Source organism: Ovis canadensis, chromosome 25 (assembly GCF_042477335.2).
Source record: "Ovis canadensis isolate MfBH-ARS-UI-01 breed Bighorn chromosome 25, ARS-UI_OviCan_v2, whole genome shotgun sequence".
Lineage (NCBI taxonomy): Eukaryota > Metazoa > Chordata > Mammalia > Artiodactyla > Bovidae > Ovis > Ovis canadensis.
Window position 1 is genome coordinate 1,091,132 of NC_091269.1, and position 15,511 is coordinate 1,106,642.

Sequence of the window (15,511 nt, forward strand, 5' to 3'; positions counted from 1 at the left end):
TGGAGGGCTGTTCCACGAACTCTAACCTTTACCCTACCCTAACCCGACCCCCATCCACATCCTAACCCTAACCCACATCATAGTCACGCCCTCAGCCCTATACTTACCCTTGAAGTACCTACCCGCATCTTCTTCATTTTTGACACTTCCCATGCATAACAAAAGACGAGGTTGTAAGGTTTCAAACATGGATCCAAGACCCATTATCCACATAAAAGGGATATAAATACTATGATCATATCATTTAAATCTCTTGCATCACCAAAATACCTCTCCACCACTTATCCAGTCGCCATTGATGGATCACATCTATCTCATACATTTTATAACTTAGCAATCAAATACGCACCAGGACTCTGGGTAATTATAGAGACAAGATTTATTTATACCATAAATATTTCAACAAATTCCACTTTCTACGATGAGTTCAATCTTCACAAAAGTAGGATGAACAGCACCTGTTTCCACTAGGATCCATAGAGCGTGAAAATCTTAATGATGACCACCAGAAAGGTCAGCACGGTTGATATCACAGATTTTTCAGTGTTCCAATACAAGTTCTACCCAAATCCATAAAGAAAGACATACGCATAGGAAACTACAAATTGAAAGCAAGTCTATTGAGATAAATATTGGACATCAATTGTATGAATCTTTAAGGCATAACTGCAGACATTCTTCAGACATTCTTCAAATTCATAGAATGACAACAAAGTATGGCTACGTACAATCCATTCGGTTTTATGAACCACTCATGAATAACCTCACAAGCCATTTGAAACCAGATGACAATTTCAAATAGCTTTGATCTACAAACAAGGCTGTAAGACAGAAAGTTAAAATCGAAATACATGAAGTAAATCCTCAATAGATATGAAAACATCCCATGGTAGTGAAGTCAATTAGCATTAGTTATTAGGGCTTTCATGCACAGACTCATCTCTGATCGATGTGATCCCAATTCATATTTGGCAAAAAATACGAAAGCTGATCTTAACAGTCATATTATTTTTCTTTGTACCCCTAAAAAGAAAAATGAACATGAAAAACTAAATTAAGCTTGGAGGCTCACATTTCCCAATCGGTATACAAAGCAACAGCATGTCAAACTTTCTAATTCACATATGCATTTAAATGAAATTGGATGAAATACCCCTAAATAAACACATACTTCTATGCCCAATGTTTCACAAGGCAGAAAACGCTCAATGAATGAAACTGAGAGGGTAACAGCCAGGAAGGCCAGGGGTCTCCAAAGGGAGGAAATGGGGTGCAAGTGTCAGACAGTTGTTATCTGTCACTTCCGAGGCAGGAGGAAACAAGCTGTTATCTTTTTTCCCCTTCTTGATACAAATTTAAACAGAGATTTTCTCTTACAATTCTGTGTTGCTATAATGACACCTGGTTCCGCCTGAACTTCACTTTTCTCATACTTTGAGCTGACCAAGGCATTTTTCTCATGGAAAGGTTTGCCTTAAGCTATGTGAATGTACTATGTATTTACCCTAGACTCTATCTTCAAGTAGGTTCTGCCTAAAGGCTCAGAACTGACTTGACAAACCAATATGCTTTACTCATACATGGCTCTCCTGATCTATGTGAATGAAGCTATCCATTTGCTCATATCAATCGTTTTATGGCCCAGGATGACTCACCTGGTGCCACGGTCATCTCCATATATCTTGTGGGTGAGGGGTCTGCTGCCATTCCTTTCTCTAATGAGTAGACTGCTAGTAGCTAGATAACATCCAGCCAAAGATGAGTAGGGGGGCACTCTTTCTGCCCCCTTCTGATGTCTATGTCAGAAGCTTTCTCTCTTTTATACTTTAATAAAACGTTGGGACACAAAAGCTCTGACTGATCAAGCCTCATCACTGGCCCCGGGTTGAATTCTTCCTCTAAGGAGCCCAAGAATTCAAGCATCTTTCATGGTTAGACAACAACCTTTCCAAACAATGGTCTTTTCAAAAAAAAAAAAAATGATGATAAGTGATGAGTATGCATATGTCTACGAATGAAATGGGACCTATATGTCAAACCACATAAAAATATATCTTCCCTCAACATACATATAACACAACCAGGCCTTCACATGCATCGATTCTCCAACTATCAAGTCATACAAATATGGATGTAAAATATCACAATACATTCCAAAGTTTAAAAGTGATGGATATTGACTTTCGCCCGCTGGTGCTTCTTTTTATGTCATCTCCATTATATTAGCTATGACAACGAATCATGTGCTGTGCGAAGTCACTTACATTGTGTCCAACTCCTTGGGATCATATGGACTAGGCCCCACCAGGCTCCTCTCTCCATGAGATTCTCTAGGCAAAGATACTGGAGGGGGTTGCCATGCTCTCCCTCAGGAGATCTTCCTGCCCCAGGGATGGAATCCATACCTCCCATGTCTCCTGCATGGGTATGTTCTGCATGTTCTTTACCATTAGAACCACCTGGGAAGCCCCAAGACACATGAACATCAGTGGATTTGGGGATCCACGGGGCATATACAGAACCATTCCTCCAACAAAACTGAAGAATGACTTTAAAATCTCAAACAAAACATGAGTATATGTGTTCACAAACTTCATGGAGCAAGGGTTTCTTCGATCTGAAAACTGGCATCGATGAAGGACTGTGTGAAGAATACTTCAAAGTCTATTTGGCAAACACAGCCTACGTTGGCTATATTTAGTCCTCAGTTGAATGGAATGTCATGAGTACTGGTCATTTCAAATAAGTAGCCTATGACGCTGTTTACACTTATTGGGACGCGTGGTATACCACATTCACACATTTCAGTAGCATTGGTGCAAAAACGATACATTTCTCAGGGGAAGCTTCTACATGGACTCCTGGGATCAGAGCTCTAACTCATACACACATACTTTTCCTTTTAAAATGATCCTGCATGATAAGCAAACAAAACACTGGATGAACACCTAGACGGTGAGCTCTGTACTAAATGATTTTAAAGCCAGTAGATGGAATGAGCTGATGAGGAAGACTACAAACGAGTCATCTTCTTCAACTTGGTCAAACTGCTCATAGTCATACAAGTGAATGAAAAGTTGAGCCTGTTGTCATTAAATCTGTTTAAAAGAAATAGAATAATAAAACAAATTAGTAAATCTTATTTTCTTAATAAACATTGTATTATTTCTGCACAGCTTTGTTACTGGCATGAATAGAATATCTACAATAATAACTTGTCACAGTGAAATGGATTCACATTCGATATCGATTCACATCTATAATTGATGCCATAGCTGTTTGATACTATTGCTTGAATGAATGCAACTTATGTGACTTCACAAACTACAAACACGACTAACATAATAGGTATTAAAAAACCTTGAGTGACATGAGCGTGAAGACTTAGTAGAGTTGCTCTCAAGAATAATGATACTATTATTCGCTCTAGCCATAGTACTGGAATCTGTACATTAACACCCCTGCAAAACAAAAGGAAAGGATAGAATAATAATAAAGGAACTTCATAACTATATTCCTACTGTAAACATTCAACACTATGTTTTCTTTTAAACTGACTTTCATATTTGGTCTACTGTAACCTCTTCTGTGTTCATTTTATGCTAAACTTATTGCTAACAGTAAAATTACCATACGAGCTCTAATTAATTTTTTTTTTTACTTGCAAAGCTACTGATAGAACCAAAGGCCAATATCTACATCAAACAGGAGAAACGGAATGGAAACTGTAAACAATTTTATGGAAGAACATTTCCGTGCTCCTATTCAGTCAAATGGGCATTCAAAAGGATGTGATTTTTCTGAAAGTTTATTTCAGAAACTTGGAATTGGATGACTGCAAACAATAAAACTAACAATATATTGATACATAATATTAATAATATACAGTGGGTCATTCTTTTTTTATTCTGCCACAGCTAACAGACAGAAAGTCAGTTGTCATAACTACTACTAACATAAGACCCTCACCGATAAGTGAAGATATATAGGAAAATCCATAATAGCTCTAAAAACCATCAAAGATAAAATGGTAATTAAAAAATACACTGACAGTTTAGCTGGTATAAGAAACAGGATGATTATGAAAGCAAAGCCAACAATCATGGATAGGCCATGGAAGCCCGTGGCTGTCACCAGTGTTGACTTATATCCTTCATCTGAGGTTGTTAAAAGCGCTTGGTAAAATCCAGAGGTTTGCAGCAGTGGTAACCTCCTGAACAGACTGAAATAAAAAGGGTTTCCAGAATATCCTGATGATTTCCATCTACTAGGCTGTGATGAGCTCAAGCAATGCATACTCCAGAGGACAGAAGACAGACAGGTTGGGAACACGTCTACTGCACTTACGGAGAAAGGGAATGTTGCTGCTCAGCCTAGTACAAGTGTAGAAGCAACACCTTGGTGATTCGACCTTTAAAGACTCGATACATATGAGAACGACTGGTATGAATAAACCTTCAGAAGTGCTTTCTCAGACCTCCTCCCATCATAAGCACAAGCATAATGAAAACGCTGAGTTTTCATGGTCTCACCCAAAATAAGACTCACTTATGGCTTTGCTTTGAGAATAGTTGAACTACTCATTGTTCAAGAGAAATGATCCTTTCTTCTCTGAAGATTTGTGAATCATTCACAGGGTGTGGTGAATAAACTACTTAAGGGTCTAATACATAAAAATGCAATAGGCTAAGCACAGAGATGTTTTTCTCCCTTTCTCAAAGGATGGAACATTTTGTATTTGCACTGATTTTATGTCTTGACTTCATGTACAATTATATACTGATTTTTTTAGTTGACATACAATAGGACTAAAAATATTGATATAATACTGATAACTCATGTTGGTATGTGTGGTTGTCACATAGGATTCACAGGAGATTTAAATTCACAGTTGTCAACATAAAGGATGAATGCTATTTAGCTTCTTCGTGAATCTAGACCACGAATGAAGAGTTTTCCTCAACATATTTCACTGAGAGAAATACAAGGATGATAGGCATAATACTATGCTTCGACTCATGGATATCTAAGCATTGCTCACAATACAGATCTGATTTTCAACATCAGGGTTCTTTCAGTGTCCTTGAACAGCATTTGTTTTTCTGTATACAGAAGAAAAAACTCATGAGTATCAAACTGGTTCACATAAAACATGTGTATGAATTGTTATCTTCCTGAACCAGGGATCAAACCCACATCACTTCCCCCTCCTGCACTGGTAGGCAGATTTTTTATTTATCAACTGTGCCACCTAGGAATCGACATACATTTCAAGGACCACTGCCATCAGCTTCTACTGTTCATGACCAAAGTAGGAGAAACAACATTGGAAGAAGTACTCATAAGGGTACTCATAGGAAGTACTCATAAGTCAAGGAACTGTTATACTGGGTACTCTCGTTGTTACTGGGACAAGTCAGTTCCTCCGATGATGATGGGTATAACTGAAAAATTATTACAAATGCATGGGCTGCGATGTCTACGTGATAAATGTGTTCCTCTTATACTATTGCTTCAGGGATGCCTACTTCAGCATGAAGGAATGCACTTCAAGGGATGCCCGCTATTCCAGCTCAAGCAACAGATAGTGAAGTGCAGATCATTGTCCTTTGTTGAAAATAATCAGCACTTTGTCAACATAGGGAACATGCCAGAGGGACCCTTGGGATGGAACTCTAAAAACAGGTTGGGCCCTCTTTTTGCCAAGCCCTGCGATAAAATACAAATCAGAAAAAGAAAAATAGCATCGGTTTTGTCAGGACTTCCTCATCTTTTCTTTCTCGGTAGCAGGAAGCAGACATTGAGGCCAGAGGACTGCAGGATTTCATTGTGAACTAACGTTGGGTGGGGTGGAAGCTCATCACTCTAGTAAGAATGTGGTTCAATAAAATGGAATTTCATTCACTTCATGGACATAGAGTTCTATAATCCTTCATTAAGGAATTCAATAAGCTATATTTCCTTACACCTTCACAATCTCTTGGTTTACGAGAACATCAATTGCTAGTCCAGCACTTATACAATGAGTGTTACAGGTAGTATGAATGTATAAATGATGATGAGCAATGACAGGAAGTTTATTTAATCTCTGTTTGAATTCTTGATTTTTTATATAATTTTTTATAATATCCTTACAGATGTGAATATTTTACTGACATGTATAAATACACGTTGAGTAGTGCTATGATAACTCATAGTGTTGGCACAATAAATATCATGGTTACTATGTGCTTTTCATATATTCCTTTTGAGATTCTCTTCCATTATACATTATCATAAGATATTTAATAGTTTCCTAAACTGTACAGTAGGTCCTTGTGGCTTCTTTTATATATAGTAATGTACTTGTTAATAATTCAAACAAAAACTGGTACACAAATACTCATAGTGACATTCACAATAGCTCAAAGGTAGAACTCATTCAAGTGTCCGTTGGTGGGAGACTGAATATGCAACACAAGGTATATTCAGAAGCTTGAACGGTATTCCACCATACGAAAAAGTACATTAAATGGTGCTGCCACTCTGCAAGACATTACAGAAATGACTCCAAAACAAACACATGGAATAAATACATAGTTCGATTCCAATTCAAGCTATGTACCCAAAAGGATTGGGAAAGGGGGCTGAAAAAATGGATACTTCTTCCGTCATACTCACAACAGCATGATTCACACTGGCAAACAAACAGAAGTGATCTAAGTGTCCATGGCAGCCAATTCCATAAACAAACTGTGGTATACACACAATGGAATCTGATTCGGCCCTTCAAAGTCAGTAATTCTGACAATGCGACAATGTGGACAAACCTTATGGTCATTAGATCATGTGAAATAAACCAGACCAAGAAAAGACAAACGTTCTGTGATTCCACTCATATGAGATATCCAAACAAGTCAAATCTGTCAGAAATAGCAGAGAGTGATTCCGACCGATCGAAAAGAGTTCATGTTTCATGGACCTCAGTTTCCCTTGGAAAAACTGACTTCCCGTGATATCTCCAAAACCAATTAGACAAATAATTGGAAGCTATATCCAGTCAAATGAATGTAGACATAATGTTATATACAGTGTACACCAAACTCACTCAAACTTCTTAACAGACAAAAGGCAAAACTGTATCTATGGTACCTCAGCTTAGCTTAAAACTGTATCTACAGTACCTCACTTCTGCTTATAAAATTTAACAACAACAACAACAACACACTAAAGTCTATCCAAAAAAGGATATAAAACATATATAACATTAACTTTAAAGAATTAGACATTTAAACTGTGAAAAACCTTATTCACAAAACTTAAACACAAGCCACAGGAAAATATATTTATAAAATACATATCTGATAAAGGATTGTACTCCAAATATACCAAAAAATCTAGAACAATCTCATAAAAAATGTATACACCTAAACACCTGGCCTACAAAAATATAAAGATAGCAAATAAGCCTATCAAAAAGACTCAAAATCACATATCATTAGGAAATTACAAACTAAAATAACAGTGAGGTAGCACTGCACACCTATTAGATCCAGTAAACTCAAAAAAAAAAAACGGGGGTAGGGCACAACTTCTCCGGTGGCTCAGTGGTAAAGAATCTGCCTGACAATGCAAGACACTCTAGTTTGATCCCTTACCCCAGAAGATCCCACATGCCACAGAGAAACATAGCTGGATTTTTCCACAGCTAAACAAAGCTCACCTGTGACCTGAATACTATATGGCTAGCACTTACTAAACAGCTTTGAAAACGTCCAGACAAAAAGTATCACATGATTATATACAACAGCTCTACTTGTAATAACTAAAAACTTTCAAATATCAGGATGTCTTCAGTAGATGACAGTGTAAACAAATGGGGATACATCCAAAGTGAAGGGGAGCAAATGCTACCACAAAATATACCACCTCAGCATGAGAATTAGTGGGACCCAATTAACTTTTTTTTTTAGAGGACACATGATCATCTCTGAAACCCAAGTTCAAGACAGCTCTTCTGTGAGTCACATTTACCAGAGAAATCTCATTTCAAAGGAATCCTCTCTATATGCCAGATAGAAGGATGAGACACAGTCTTTTGAAACTCTTTTTTCTTTTCTATCGATAGGGAAAGCTAAGCCGTAAATCTGCACAACAACCATACCCTTCCTTTCCTTTGGTTGTATCTGTAAAATATTTGTTTCTTTTTTAATTTGGCTGCGCCAGGTCAACCTTCATTGAGGTAAGCCAGATATTTAGCTACAACATGCAAATTCTCCTTTGTGGCATGGGAGATCTAGCTCTTGGATCAGGGAATGAACCTGGGCCTCCTTCTTTGGGAGTGTCCAGTCTCAGCCACTGGACCACCAGAAAGTGCCTGTTTTGTTTTCAGATGAAGATGGAATCTAAGGTGATATCTTGGGCCATTTCAGTCACTGACTCAGTTTCCTGAGTTTCTCCAAAGCACGCACAAGGTGCACATTATTAAACTGGTTTGCAAAACAAGAAAAGGTTGTCTGCTACAACACTGTATGCTTACAAATATCTAAATGGTAAATGGCATATTATTTATTTTTAATTACTATGGGGGGGGGGGGAGAAAGAATGCAGGATTCATACATGTTACCACATGAATAAATATTAAAACCATCTTCAGTGAAAAAGAAATCCACATAGAAAAGGCCACCCAGAACCCTTATTCACCATGTCTGCTTTCAATCCATCAAGTTTGTCCAAATAACTGAAAATCTCAGTAACACTCTAAATAAAGAAAAAAGGATGACGATGGAAACAAAAGATATATTCATACACTTGAACAATTGCTAAAAGTGGAAGTGGGGCAGTGGATTACATTATAATGTAGGTACCATATGATTTCCTGATTTTGGAGATTATGTGCTGGTTCTGCAGAAGGTACCCATTTTGGATAAAACACATAGAGTATTTTAGATGATGTGGCAAATGCTAGCACTTGTTCCCATTGCTAGGCATTTTCTGTACATTTTAAATGACTGGAAAGTATACTAGGTTTCAAAACAACCATGTCAATACCACAAAAGAAATTTAGAGCAGACAGGCAGGAAACTTTCTGATACAGGCCAAGACTTACCCAGATGAAGTTCAAGGGAAGCTGCGATGCTCACTGCCCGTGAAGGAGTCCACGTGGAATGAAGAAGTAGTGTGGGAAGTCTATTAGTAACCACCATGTCTTGGGTCCTCTGGATGACCTACTGCAGGAGAAACAGATCTTACAGATAAAATGTTCCACATCACTTCACAAAAAGTTGTTAGACTACATTCAGTAAAGCTGAATCATTTTGGATTAATTTACAATCATAAAATACTACCCTTTACAGTCCAAAAATCACTTGCATTTCTATACACTAATAACAATCAGAAAAAAATATTAAGAAAATCCCACTTAAATAAAACATCTAGCAACAAACTTAATCAAGAACATAAAAAACCAGTAGTCAGAAAACTAGAAGGCACTGATAAAGAAACCAAAGAAAATACAAACACACAGAAAATTATTCCACGCTCATGCACTGGAACAATGAGGAATTAAAAGGTCCATTCCAACCAAAGTCATCAACAAATACACGGACTGCAATCACAAAATAATATTCAATGGCATTTTTCACAGAAATAGAAATATTCCTAATATTAGGCTGCTACTGTTGAACAGGACCTTAAACGGCCAAAAAGACTCTGAGAAAGAGGAACACAGCTGGAGGCATCTTCCTATCCCTCTTCAAACTACATCACGGAGCTGTAGTGACCACCACAGTGAGGAACTGGCAGGAACACAGACACATGGACTCCAGGAGAGAATAGAGAGCCCAGAAACGAACCCACCTGTACATGGTCAGTTCCTGAAAATCAAACCAGGAACGAGCGAAGAGGAAAGGACAGTCTTCTCAAGAAACAGTGACAGGAAAATGGCCACCTACACGGAAGAACATCAGTGTTCATCCTCTACATCATCTAAGGCAAATCTAACTGAAAACCCACCGCTTTGCACACGGAGCTCTTTCCCCCTGAGTCCTCTGAGATGGACCTCCAGTCAGCCCTCAGCTGGACACAGGAAACGTCTACTCCATCCTCATTTTTCGCTCTTGCAGCGCCTCCCTGCTGGTGGGCACTGAGGCAACCCTGCTCCTCTCAGCCTGGATGCAGCCCTGTTATCCAGAAGCCTGAGCCCCGATGGTCCTGAGGAGACAAAGCTCCCGCCAGCTGCTCACGGAGCAGAGTCTAAAGGCAAAGCGTCCTGCGCCCGCGGGTCAGAGGGGCCTTTGGCGCCCCCTGCGGGCCACAAGAGAAGAGCGGGCAGCCCGGTGCTCACAGACCTCAGAGGGCTCACCCAGAAGCAGCTCTGCTGCGAGCACTCAGACTGGAAGCCCAAACTGAAATGGAGCAGAATAGCTCCATGACCCTCCGCAAAACATGGCTAAGGAACAATCAGAGCCTGCATGGAATGCAGCCATAAAAAGGAACACATTTGAGTTTGTTCTAATAAAGGGGAGGGAAGTCAGTCAAAGAGAGAAAAACATGGAATCTAGAAGGATGGTACTGACGAGTCTGTTCACAGAGCAGCAATGGAGGTGCAGACATAGAGAACAGACTTACAGACGAGGGTGGGGAACAAGAGGGAGAGGGTGAGATGAATGGAGAGAGCAGCATGGATGCAGGTACACCTACATTTGTAAATAGACAACCAATGGGAATTTGCTGTATGATTCAGGGAACTCAAACTGGGGCTCAGTAGTAACCTGGAGAGGTGGGAATGCGTGCGAGGTGGGAGGGAGATTCAAGAGCAAGAGGACATAGGTACACCTATGGTTAATTCATGTGGATGTATGACAAATCAAACCAATATTGTAAAGCAATGATCAATCAACTAAAAGAAATAACTTTAAAAAAATATGAACATAAACACAAACTTTGCAACAAGGTAACTCCATTTAAAAAACTATAGAATTTTAGAAAACTGCAAAAGTTCTACATGACCGTTGGTCTGGTGATCAGGTCTAACATACACAAAACAAGCCAACTTACCAAATTATGAATATAAATTATTTAAAACATTGCCTTTTATCATTTCATACATTTACCCTGTGGAGGACCTTACTCGAGAGAACCAAAAACAAACTGTTAAATGAACCACGGACCACCCACCCTGGCCAGGCAACAGAGAAAAGAAAACACTTGCAGGAATCATCTTACAACAGGAGGTCCTGGGAAGGAACAAGGAACGAACAAGCTACCACCAACCAGAATTCTGGAGAGGTCAGGAGATGGGAGGCTCCAGTTCAGAGGTCCTACCAACCTCCCAGGATCCACTTCGCTGGAATCCATCTCAGCTGAGTGATGCGTGTGCCCCCAAGAAGGATCCCAATTCAGAATGCCTGGCAAGAGACAAACCAGAAATGAGCCCGATGACCATAAAACCTGAGACTGTGAGCCACGTGACAGAGTGGTTCTCTCCGTTTCCCTCACCCTCCTGCCCTCCACCCTGGCAGCCCTTCCCAATAAAGCCTCTCGCTTGGACAGCACTCCTCTCCTCAGACAACTCATTGCCCAGTGTCAGACAAGAACTCACTCTCAAGCCCTGAAAGGGATCCCCCTTCCTTCATCAAAAGCAATATCCAGGAGAAAATATCTTCAAAACGCTATCTTGCAGAGAAGGAAATCAGAGAAGGCAATGGCAGCCCACTCCAGTACCATTGCCTGGAGAATCCCACGGACAGAGGAGCCTGGTAGGCTGCAACCCCGGGGTCACTAAGAGACGGACACGACTTCACTGAGTGGCTTCACTTTCACTTTTCACTTTCATGCACTGGAGAAGGACATGGCAACCCACTCCAGTGTTCTTGCCTGGAGAATCCCAGGGACAGAGGAGCCTGGTAGGCTGCTGTCTATGGGATCGCGCAGAGTCAGGCACGACTGAAGCGACGCAGCAGCAGCAGCAGCAGCAGCAGCAGCAGCAGCAGCAGCAGCAGCAGCAGCAGCAGCAGAGAAGGAAATGGCACCACCTGCAGTACTCTGGTCTCAGAAATCCCAGGGACAGAGGAGCTTGGTGGGCTACAGTCCAAAAGCAGGGCATTTCTGATGGGAGGAAACAGTCCCAGGGAAGCTGAGCTGCTCACCAAAGGCCCCAGAGCTTTGGATAGCACACCAGAGCTGGGGCTGAGGATTCCCAGCTGCCATGCCTCTTGATCCTGGCCTCTTTCACTAGATACATGTGTGGAAAACTAGTCTAAAATATGCCCTGGTGGTTCCATAGTAAAGAATCCACCCCCCGGTGCTGGAGATGCATGTGCGATCCCTAGGATGGGAAGATCCCACATCCTATGGAGCCCGTGTGCCACAACAGCCGAGCGAGCCTGTGCTCTAGATCCTGGAAGCCACGATGCCGAGTTCACATGCTGCAGCCACTGAAGCCCGTGAGCCTGTGCCCCTCAACAAGAGGAGACACTGCAGTGAGAAGCCTGCAAACCACTAGTTATGGCCCATGCTCACCAAAACTAGAGAAAAGCCCACACACAAAGAGGCAACACAGCCAACAATCAATAAAACTGTTTTCCTAAAACAATGCATATCTGACAAAGAAACTGTATTCGAATTGTCCAAGAACACTAGAGCAAACAAGCCCATTCATAATTGGTAGCGACTGAAATAGACACCTGGCCACTGAGGGTATACTGATAGTAAACTATCATACAAAAACATACTCAAGATACTGGTGCAATGCATGCAGAGCCCCCTTTGAAAGACAATCTGACAGTTTTTTTTTCAGTAACCACGTGGGACAAGCACTGAATTCTGTGTATGACAAGCGGTGGAAGCCAGGTATCTTACCATTGGAATGCAAAGTTACAGATAAACAAAAGGAAACGTTACAATGTCCATGTCGTGGTGGATCAGGTTGGAGACATCACAAATTACCTTTAACTGAATATGTTCAAAGGTGAGCTGGAATACATGTATATATATATATATATATATATATATCCATGTATTGTCAGCTGAGCATATTGAGCTCCTACATGTATGTTTTAAATATCATTCTCTAATAAAAGGGAACAGGAAACATCTCCAATGGCCCGGTGGTAAAGAATCTGCCTACCGATGCAGGGAACACGGGTTCAATTCCTGTGTAGGAGATTCCACACGCCCAGGGGCAATGAAGCCCTTGAACAGCTCTTGAAGTTTGCATGCTCCAGAGCCCAAGTTCTGCAAACAGAGAAAGCACTGCAATGAGAAGCCATGGCACAGCAACTAGAGGGTAGCCTCTGCTCACTACAACTAGACAAACGAGCAATAAAGACCCAGCACAGTCAAAAATAATGTAATGTTTAAAAAAAGGACAGTTCTTTGAAGAAATGACTGAGACTAGGGGTGAGACTGTAAATATATGAGACAGGGTCATCTTAAATTATGAGAAATTAAAGAAACTAAAGACAACTATCAAGCTGTCCAAACTGATACAAATGAATGATGACACAGTGTTATCTGTATACACCAGCAAATAACAATCTGAAAAGGAATTTAAACAAACGATTCCCTTTCAGTCATGTCAACATTAATAAAAGACTTTGCTATGGACAGAATGAGGATAACAAGACTGGCACACTGGAAATGATACATGATTGCTGAAAAATACCCTAAAGACATGGACAGATATGCCATAGCGATGAAAAGGCTTCAGTTGGCAATACCATGGAATGCATCTTCAATCTGAAATGAAGATTCAATATGAATTTCAAAAGGCTGAAAGGTGGTTGCTAAACCACAAAAGATGCCAGCATTCTTGGACTCCAGAGGAGAATTCAATCCAGGGCAAGTGACGAAGCTTGATGGCTCAGAGGTTTTCTGTTAAAAAGTTTTATTAAAATATAAAAGAGATCGAGAGAGCTGCTGACGTAGACAGTAAAAGGGGGAAGAGTACCCCCTGCTAGTCTTTAGCCAGATGTTATAGAGCCACTAGCAGTCTGCTAATGAAAGAAAGACAATGTGTCAGAGAATGGCACCAGGCCCCTCACCCACAGCATGCATTGAGATAACATTGGCAGCAGATGAGTCATCCCAGGCCATAAAATGATGGACATGAATCTTGAAGAAAGGCAGATTTCCAAGCAAATATATAGTTTCATTCACATAGATTAAGAGAACAAGGTATGAGTAAAACATACTGGTTTGTCAAGTTTTTTCTGAGCCTTTAGGGGAAACTGACCTGAAGACAGAGCCTTGGGTAAATACATAGTACATTAGCATACCTTAAGACAAACATTTCCATAAGAAAAATGCATTGCTTAGTTCAAGGTTTGAGGAAAGTTAAATTCAGGTGGAGCCAGGAGTGGTCATGGCAACACAGAAATTTCTGAGAAACCTTTTAAATTTGTATCAACATGGAGAAAAAAAAATGCAGCACTCTTTTGTCTCCTCCGGCCTCTTAAGAGAGAGAAAAAAACGTCTGACACTTGCAGTCTATTTTCTCTGTCTGGAGACCCCTGGTCTTCCTGCCTGTTATCCTCTCCAGGCCTGTAGGAAGCAATACACTAGGCTGCTTGGGAAAACCGCGCGGGTCTGAGCTTTATGCAAAGGGGTAAAGCAGTAAAACCCTTGGCCCCAAAGGCGAGGCTTTTCTGCGACCGCCATTTTAGTCGGCTCCGAGACTGCAAACAAAGAGGGCAGAATACATGGTTCCCTGCTCCGCCCAGTCCGAGTTCCCTTACCTGTGGCCCACAGCCCTGCGCTCTGCTCGCTGGATGCCAATCGACGGGGACCCAGGAGCCCACGAAACGAGCATTCCCAGCTGCAATGGCGAGCCCTGAGAGCCCTGGCCCCCGACGCGCCGCCATGTTCATCCCGCCCCAGACCCGCTCACGTGAGCCGCGCTCCTGACCAGCAGCCCAGGCTCGCCCCGCCCCCGACGCGCTCACGGTGCGCCCCACCCCCACGCCCCCTTCCAGGACAGGCCCGCGGGACCGCGACTGCCTCCAGGTGAAACACAAGGACAAGCAAATCCACCCCACCGAGACAATCCAAGCTTTTTCTCAGCTGATCTGTCTATGATTTAGGGATAAAACTATGACTATAGAAAGCAAAGATGACCTAGGACAGCCATGATAGTCTATAGAGCCAGACCCTGGCGGGCAGAGGCTTGAAGAGGGTCCGGGAGCTCTGTTAGAACAGCAAGCCTCTGTAGCGTAGCGGTTAGGTGCGCTGGTGAGCAGGCAGATGATGGTCTGTAAGTCAGGAGTTCAAGTCTGCAGCTTAACTCTTTTGCTCTTAGGGGGCGGGGGACAGCAACAGGCGGGACTTAGACCAGAAACGTTTATTTTTATTTTAGAGGTTTATTGTTTAGCTTAGGGTTAGGGTTCGGGCAACCCCCCAACTTGTTCAGGTTCGGGTTCAGGGTTAGGGTTAGAATTTGGGGATCCCCCCTCTTCTAAGAGTTCGGGTTTGGGTTAGGGTTCATGTCAGGGTCAGGGTTCGGGTTACGGTTAGGGTTAGCATTAGTGTTGGG

The 15,511-nt window shown here is 41.4% G+C and overlaps 1 long non-coding RNA gene across 2 annotated transcripts; it reads right to left on the reverse strand.

Annotated features, from left to right (window-relative positions):
* Positions 1-364: 364 nt before the first annotated feature.
* On the reverse strand, positions 365-14,873 carry LOC138430379 (uncharacterized). Of its 2 annotated transcripts, XR_011253136.1 has the most exons (5): positions 14,718-14,873; positions 13,109-13,215; positions 11,254-11,387; positions 9,089-9,209; positions 365-3,098 (listed from the first exon to the last, which is right to left on the reverse strand). It is a non-coding gene; the product is annotated as an uncharacterized lncRNA (long non-coding RNA). The 2 variants fall into 2 exon arrangements; XR_011253137.1 differs by lacking the exon at positions 13,109-13,215.
* Between the last annotated feature and the right edge of the window lie 638 nt (positions 14,874-15,511).